Genomic DNA, 8,301 nt, shown 5'->3' on the forward strand with positions numbered 1-8,301 from the left:
GTCCACGGAAGTCGGGGCCGACATGGATGGGCGCATAACCGTGGCTGCACAGCCACAGAACGGGGCCCGAGACCCCCAGGCGTGGCCCCCGCCTCCTGCCCCCCCCAGGCCCTCTGTTCCGGCGCGTCCTTCCAGCGCACAGGCCTTGGAATTTTACTGACAAAACCCTGATTTGCATGTGGCCGACCAGACTCAGATGTTTACAATGAGCTGTCTGTGTCTCCGGCTGCTCTCCAGCACTGAAAGCTGACCCCGCGGGGCGGGCGGGCGGAGAGAAACCAGGAGGCTTTTGTTTTAAGTCGAAGAATTTTAAAGACAGCAGATGGGGGGCGGGCAGGGAGCTGGCTCAGAGCGCCAGAGCCACGCAGGTTTGGTCCCTGACACCCCACGTCCCCCTGAGAACCCTGGTGGCCCCCTGGCCTTGGCTTGGGAGGCACCCCCCAAAAAAAGGGAAAACTTGATTTTTTTCTTTTTTGGCAGTTTTTTTTGAGGGGGTCACACCCAGTGATGCTCAGGGGTTCCTCCTGGCTCTGCACTCAGGAATGACTCCTGGCGGTGCTCGGGGGACCCTATGGTAGTTTTTTTTTTTCTTTTGGGTCACACCTGGCAATGCACAGGGGTCACTCCTGGCTCTGCACTCAGGAACCACCCCTGGCCGTGCTCAGGGGACCCTATGGGTTGCTGGGAATTGAACCCGGGTTGGCCGCGTGCAAGACAAACGCCCTCCCCGCTGTGCTCTCGCTCCAGCCCCGACCCTATGGTGTTTGTATGTAACCCTATGGTGTTTGTATGTAACTGGTATGTATGTAATTGGGCTGAGTTGGGGGGGGTTGGCGCCGGCCCCTTGCCTGGAGGCAGGAATCAGGCATATACAGGTCTGCCCCGGCCTCTGACCCCCTCCCCAGCTGGTCACATGGTCGGGGTGAAATCAGGGCTGCGTGGTGGTCACGGGTTCGGGGCGGAGGGTGCTGGCAGCAGGTGTGGGCGATCGAGCCGGGAGCTGCGGGGCTGCAGGTGGCCGGGCCAGGCGGGAGAACGGCGTCCGCAGGGCCGAGCTCGCTGGTGGAGTTGCCGGCCACACTGGACTGGCCCCGGGCAAGGAAGTGCCGGCCCCTCCGGGCCGTCTCCAGGGTCCCAAGGCCTAATTCTTAGCCTGGGCTTGGTGGATGGGGGGGTCCCCAAACGCCCCTCCCCAGGGAAGACCTCTGAGGGCACAGTGACGGGAGAAGACCTCGGAGCCGGCCCCTTCGCCAAACCCACGAGTTCCTGGCCGTCCGCGCCGTGTCTGTGTGTTCCGGGTGCGGGAGGGAGAGGTGGAAGATGCTCCAGACTAGGGCGAAGCTTCCGGAACCTTCCCCAGCGGCCGAGGCCCGGGCCCAGGTGAGACCTGCTGCTCAGTTACCAGCCTTGTAGAGCTGATTCACAGACCCCGCAGGACATTTATGGTTTGGGTTTTGCTTTTGGGGTCACACCCGGCGATGCTCAGGGTCCCTCCTGGCTCTGCACTCAGGAATCACTCCTGGGGGTGCTCGGGGGACCCCATGGGATGCCGGAGATCGAACCTGGGTCGGCTGCGTGCAAGGCAAACGCCCTCCCCGCTGTGCTATCATATATATTTTTTTTCTTTTTGTTCGGGTCCTTTTCAGTTCTCTGGAGGTCACCCCTGCCAGCGTGGGCACCCGCAGGTGGGTCTTTCCCGCTTGGGGCTTATCTGCTCGGCCACGGAGCGATGGACGGACAGACGGACATTTGCATGGCTTCCGGCTCTGAGCTCGACAGACGAAGCTGCTCTGAACATGGGTGTCGGGGTCTCCGGGTGTCTTTGCTTTTCCCGAGCACGGCGCTGTGGGTGGGCTCGAGCGACCTGATAGGCCCTCGGCGTGGCTCTGCCCGTGGCCCCCCGCGTGGGCCTCTGACCCTGCGTCCACCTGGCAGCGGCGTCTCTGCTTCTCTGTAGCGCAGGACAGCCCGTCTTACTCCCCCACCCCGAAACATTTTTTTGGGGGCAGGGTTTGGTTTGGGGGCCACAGGCCAACAGGGCTCAGAGCTCACTCCTGGTGGGGCTCGGGGGGCTGTGGGGGTGCTGGGAACCGAGTTGTCGTCTGGGAGTGAGCGAAGCCAGCCCTGCCCGCTCTGGGCCCCGGAAGCTGTTTTTTTTTTTCCTTTTCTTTTTGGGTCACACCCGGCGATGCACAGGGGTTACTCCTGGCTCATGCACTCAGGAATTACCCCTGGCGGTGCTCAGGAGACCATATGGGATGCTGGGATTCGAACCCGGGTCGGCCGCGTGCAAGGAAAACGCCCTACCCGCTGTGCTATGGCTCCAGCCCCTGGGAGCTGTTTTCATCACGTGATAATCCCCTTGCGTCCAGGGCTCCGTGCTGGCCCCTCGGAGCTCCTCCCAGACACAGCCGGAAGACCCTTGGTGGGTAATTTCTGGCGCCTTTCTTGGGCCGACAGGTCCATGAGTCCAAGAGAGGTTCTGTGGCTTGTTTGGGGACACACCAGGCCGATGCTTAGGGACCAGGGGAGCCTCAGGGCTGCCGGGGACCGAACGAGGGTCCAGCACGTGCAAGGCTGTGAAGTCCTGCTGTCCCGTCCTGCCAGTGCTGGTCCTGGATCTCTTTCTGAGGTCCCGCGGCTGAGGGGGCAGGGAGGAGGCGCTTGCCTCGCTTTCCATCCCTGGCACATCTGGTCCCCAGAGCACCCCCAGGGTCACTCCTGAGCACGGAGCCAGGAAGAGCAGCGCTGCGTGTGGCCAAACCCCAAAGGAAATCAATAAACAAATTAAAAAGAAACAAACCATCCCCGCTCGGCTCGCGGCTGCCCAGAGGTTCTGCGAGTCCAAGAGCGCATGGCGCCCCCTGCTGGTCGGCCCTCTGCATCTTCTGATGGTGTTTCGGTTTGTTTTTTTGGGGTCACACCCGACGATGCTCAGGGCTGACTGCTGGCTCTGTGCTCAGGAATCGCTCCTGGTGGTGCTCGGGGACCCTGTGGGATGCTGGGGATTGAACCGGGGTCCGTGCATGCAAGGCAAACGCCCCCCCCACCCCCCCGCTGGACTCTCGCTCTGATGGTTTAAGAATTATTAAGAATTAGTTTTCTGGGGCCGGAGCGATAGCACAGCGGGTAGGGCGTTTGCCTTGCATGCGGCCGACCTGGGTTCGATCCCCGGCATCCCATATGGTCCCCCAAGCACTACCAGGAGCAATTCCTGAGTGCAAAGCCAGGAGTAACCCCTGAGCATCGCTGGGTGTGACCCAAAAAGCAAAAAAAAAAAAAAAAAAAAAAAAAAAAAGAATTAGTTTTCTACCAAAACCAAGAATTAACTTTCTCAGGGCTGGAGCCTTGCGCGCAGATGACCGGGGTTCGATCCCTGGCACCCTGGATGGTCCCCCCAGGCACTGCCAGGAGAGCCACGGAACTGGAGGGGGTGGAGAGACGGGAGAAAAGGCCCTTCACACCTGCAGCCCCTGGAGATCCTGGGACCCGCCTGGGACCTTCCGCTCCGGGGTCCTTGCCTGGGCCTCCACTCGGGAGCTGCCTTGTGAGCGGGGGAGCTAGGGGGGCTGGGCCGGCCTGGGGAGTCACCTGGGGCTTCTCCCAGGGGCCCCTCTGGAAAAGTCTCTCTGGGGGGCTGGGAAGCAGCCAGTCAGGGGACCCCTCCCGCCCGCGGGGGCTCTGTCTCTGCCTACACCCGAGACCTCAGTCGCTGTGTGTTGGATGAGGTGACAGCGGCCCCTCGGGGGTCCCGGCGGGGAGACCCCATGTCTGTCTTTCGTGCGGGCACCCCAGCTCTCCCAGCTTAGACGCACTGCCCGAACCCGTCCTGGGGGTGTTCTCTCTCTCCTCCCCTCTGCCCGGGTCGGGGTGTCTGGGAGACCCCTGGCCTCTCCCTCCCCACGCTAAGCCCCTTTGTGACCCCTGGAATCCTCCCACGTTCCCAGGGGGAGGCAGCTATGGGCAGGTGCCTGGTTTCCCTTTGTATTGCAAATGGGCCTGTCTGCAGGGGCGGCTCAGTCTGGGCTGCTGGAGCCAACAGACTCTGGGGGGCCCCACGCCCCCCCCACCCTATCAGCCCCGTGGGCCCCAGGCTAAGCTGATGTTGCGGCTGGAGGGTCCCCGAGGCAGATGATGCCGAATTCTGCAGGGACCTGGGGGGAGGTGGACACGGGCCTCCTCCCCTCCCTCTCCTCTCTGGGGGGCCTCTGGTCACTTCAGGCTCGGGGATTCCTTCGGGGGCCACACCCGGCAGTGCTCAGGGTTGACTCCTGGCACAGTGCTCAGGGATCCCGCCTGGTGGACGCGGGGGCCCATACGGGGTGCTGGGATCAAGCTGGGGCGGCCTCGGCGAGGCAAGTGCCCCACCTGCTGTGTGTGGGGACAGGAGCCGCATGGCGGAACCCCGCTTCCCGCAGCGCCCTTCTGGAGAGCGAGAGCGTCTCTGCTCCCCGGGGTGCCGGTCGAGAGGCCGGTCTGGGACCCCCAGGGCCCTGCTGGGACCCCGGAGGGAGCCGCACCAGTGCGGGGGGGGGGGAGCTGCAGGCTGGGGGAGAGCCAGCCCCGGGTCTAGTGAGATGGAAGGTGCTAGAATGATCCCCTCCCTTCTGTAGCAGGGCCCCTCCAGGCCTGGTCTCTGGCCGCCTCCCCAGGGCCGAGGGGGTCCCTCACTCTGCTGCTGTGACTCGTCCTGAGTCTGGGGACCGGGAGATTCCCACAGGCCCTGAGGCGGGGATGCCTGAGGGGTCATTGTTCTCCCCAGAGGGACCCTCTCAGGGATTAGCATCCCAATGGCCTGGGGCAGGGCCTCTGGGGAGGGGAGGGGCTCCCTGGGGCCGTCCCAAAGCCCATCCCAGCCCGTCTGCAGGGGGTTGGGGAGGGGCCTGTGTTTGCTTGGGGGTCACAGCTGGTCCCCAGTCCGCAGCTGGTGCCTCTTGTGGGGCCCAGCTTGGAACCGAGCCCGCTTGAGACACCCCTCCCCCTCCCCCGCGGGACAGTGAGGCCCGCCCCCAGGGCCCTGAGCACCTTAAAAAAAAAAAAGAAAAAAAAGAACTAACCCCATTTTATTTTATTATTACTTTTTAAACATCCAAGTTTTATTTTATTTTATTTTTACTTATTTATTTTTTTTTATTATTTTTTTTTTGCTTTTTGGGTCACACCTGGCGATGCACAGGGGTTACTCCTGGCTCTGCACTCAGGAATTACTCCTGGCGGTGCTTGGGGGACCATATGGGATGCTGGGGATCGAACCCGGGTCTGCCGCATGCAAGGCAAATGCCCTACCCGCTGTGCTATCGCTCCGGCCCAAGTTTTATTTTATTTAATTGATTTATTTTGGGGTCACACCCGGCAATGCTCGGGGGTTCCTCCCCCCTTTGCACTCAGGACTTACCCCTGGCGGTGCTCCGGGGACCCTATGGGATGCCGGGGATCGAACCCGGGTCGGCCGTGTGCAAGGCAAATGCCGCCCCTCCCCCAGCACCTTCAGCCATAGAGTCACCCTGTGTCTCCTGGGCCGTGTGGGGTGGGGGTTTCCCACGCGCCCCGCGGGGGTTCTGGCGAGGCAGGGTCCTTGCAGGGTGGGCGCCGGGAGAGCTGGAGTGGCCGATGGCGTCAGCTGGGCTCCGTGTCCACAGGCTGGGCCCGACCGCCTCAGGGCTCGCTGGGCTTACGGCTCCCCAAGTCGCCGGTGTTGGGGCGCCCCCGGCTGCCTGCCCAGCTCACCTGGTCTCTGCTTCCGCCGCTGGGCTGGGGGCTGGGGGGCTGCCGGGCACCACTGAGACCCTTCTGCTTGCTGGCTGGTTTCTCCCACAAGTTTCTGCCTCTCTTGCCTGTTGGGGCGGGGCCTGTTCTGTGTTGGGGGGCGCTGGGGGGTCGGGGAGGGGCCTGTGGGAGGGGCCTCGTGTTTCCGCTCCAGCCCCGCCTCTTCGGGTTCGGCCGCGCTCCCTCGTGACTCAGTTTCTCCCATTTTCCTTCTGTGGTTCCTGATCTTTGGTTCTGAGGCCCCTCCAGAATCCGCGTCCCTGATGTCAGTCTGTCCTGCCGGGCGACTGTCCTTAGGGTCCATCTATCTGTCTGTCCTGCCGGGCGACTGTCCTTAGAGTCCATCAATCCGCCTGTCCTGCCAGCTATTGTCCTTAGTGCCTGTCAGTCCGTCCTGCCTGCTGACTGTCCTTCGGGTCCATCCGTCTGTCCTGCTGGCTATTCCTAGGGTCTGTCAGTCTGTCCTGCTGGCCAGCTGTCTTTCGGGCTCACCTGCCCTCCCTGCTGACCACCTGCTGTTATCTGATTCTGTGCTCCCCGCCCAGTGCTCAGGGCTCTGCCTGTCCTCTGGCTTCCAGCCGCGGCTGCTGCCCACCCCTTGCAGGGGGGCCGGGCGGAGCGGCCACTGCAGGCGCCCCCCTGTCTGCACAGGTGAGCTGAGGACTGGGGTGGCGGCAAGGCTGCGGAGGGCGCTCAGTCCCCAGCGCCCCGGGAGTGGCCTCTGAGCAGTGGGGGGTGACCCCCTCAGAAAGGGGGGGCGCCCTGATGCTGCATGATCCCCCGGCCAGTCCCCTTGGCCCTGAGCCCCCCGCCCAGCCCGGTTCAGCACCGCCCCGTGTGGACAGCGCCGGCGTCCCCCTCCCCTTCCCTGGCGAGAGGGTCGTCCTCACCGGGCAGTGCTCACGGGGCAGTGCTCGGAGCTTACTTCTGGCTTGGCACTCAGGGATCGGTTCTGGGGAGACCGGGGGTTTGGGGGGCCGCACATGGCGCCTGCAGGCCCCTCCCACTCTCAGCCTCCCCCACAGCTTTCCGAGTCTCGGGGCAGAGGGACCCATGTCCAGTCCGGCCATCTGCCGGCCACACCTCCTCCCACTGTGTCCAGGCGCGGGTCCCGAGTTTGAGCCCAGCTCTGCAGGGTCCCCAGGACTTGATGCCACGCCCCTTCCACAGGCCCAGCAGGGCCGTGGTGCTGGGGGCTGGGTACGGCCCTAGGCCAAGGGGTGATGTGGGGGCTGGAGACTAGGCTGCACCCCGAGTCTGTGGGGGCAGTGTGGGCTCGGCCCCCCCATGGCCGCACCCACCCCTCCAGCCTCCCAGAGCCACGGGCACTCGGGGCCGAGGGGGCCCCTGTGACCCACCCCTACCCTGGGGGGTGTGCTGGGTGGGGGCGCCCACAGAGTGCAGGGGTGAGGCCAGGGCGCTGCTGCCGGCTGCGGTGATGGGGGCGTCTCCTCTCTGAACCTCGGGGCTGCTTCTGAGGAGAGGAAGAAGCCACAGGTGTCCGTGGGTGCGTGGGGTCGTGCGTGGGGGTCTGGGCAGGGGAGAGCAGCCCCTTCCCCCGACATTGCTCCTGGGGCTTATAGGGGGTTAACTGACCCCGCCCCCACCCCTCCCTCCCTTCTGGGCATAAACTTTATTTATAAAGGGACAGTGGGGGGGCGGGGTGATGGGAGGGGTGCTGGGTGCTGGGAAATGCACACTGGTGGGGGGTGTTGGAGCACTGTGTGGCTGAAGCCCATCATGAGCAGCTTTGTGAGGGTCTGTCCCACAGGATTCAGTAAAAAAAATTCAAAAGCCAAAAAGGGGCCAGAATTAGCGTTTCAGGCTCTGCAGACCCCTGGGCGGTTCCAGCGATGCAGCGCGCATGGGGGGCGCGCGGTGGGTGCCAGATGACGCTTTCCCGACTGCCCTGGGCCTGGGGGGGGGTGGAGGGTGGTGGGAAGGGCAGACCTGGGGGTCCTGGAGGGGCGCCCACAACCCAGAGGTGGAGCCGCGCGGGAGAGGGGCAGGCAGGAGACGGGGTGCTGTGGTCTCAGGGTGGCCCTGAGTGGGCGGGTCAGGAGAGCCACAGAGCCGCGCTCCCCACCCCCCCCACCAAGATAGGGGCTGCTCAGGAAGGGGAGGCAGGGGGCCAGGCTGCTCTCCTGCCCGAGCACCTGAGGGTGGGGGACTGACCTGCTAGGGGCTCCCTCCATCCCCATCCCGGGCACACGCCTGTTAGTTCCTCGGACTCTGCCCCCCACCCTCCAAGCGGGCCTATTGGCCCATCACGGCCTGGACTCCGTCTGCCCTCTGGTGGCCATGAGAGGAACTGCATGTCAGCCGGGCGGGCCCCTGGGTCCGCAGGCCCATCGCCGCCTGGACCGTGCTGCCACCTAGTGGTCACAAGAGGAACCTCATGTTGGCCGGTGGGCCACGCTGTCCCCCAACCCCAAGCCCTCCCCTTACTCCAAATTCACTCTTTGGCCAAGTCAAATTCACCCTTTTACAAAGTTTACCCTTTAGCATCTTAAATTTTTCCATGAAACTAAAAAT

This window comes from Sorex araneus, chromosome 4 (assembly GCF_027595985.1).
Source record: "Sorex araneus isolate mSorAra2 chromosome 4, mSorAra2.pri, whole genome shotgun sequence".
Lineage (NCBI taxonomy): Eukaryota > Metazoa > Chordata > Mammalia > Eulipotyphla > Soricidae > Sorex > Sorex araneus.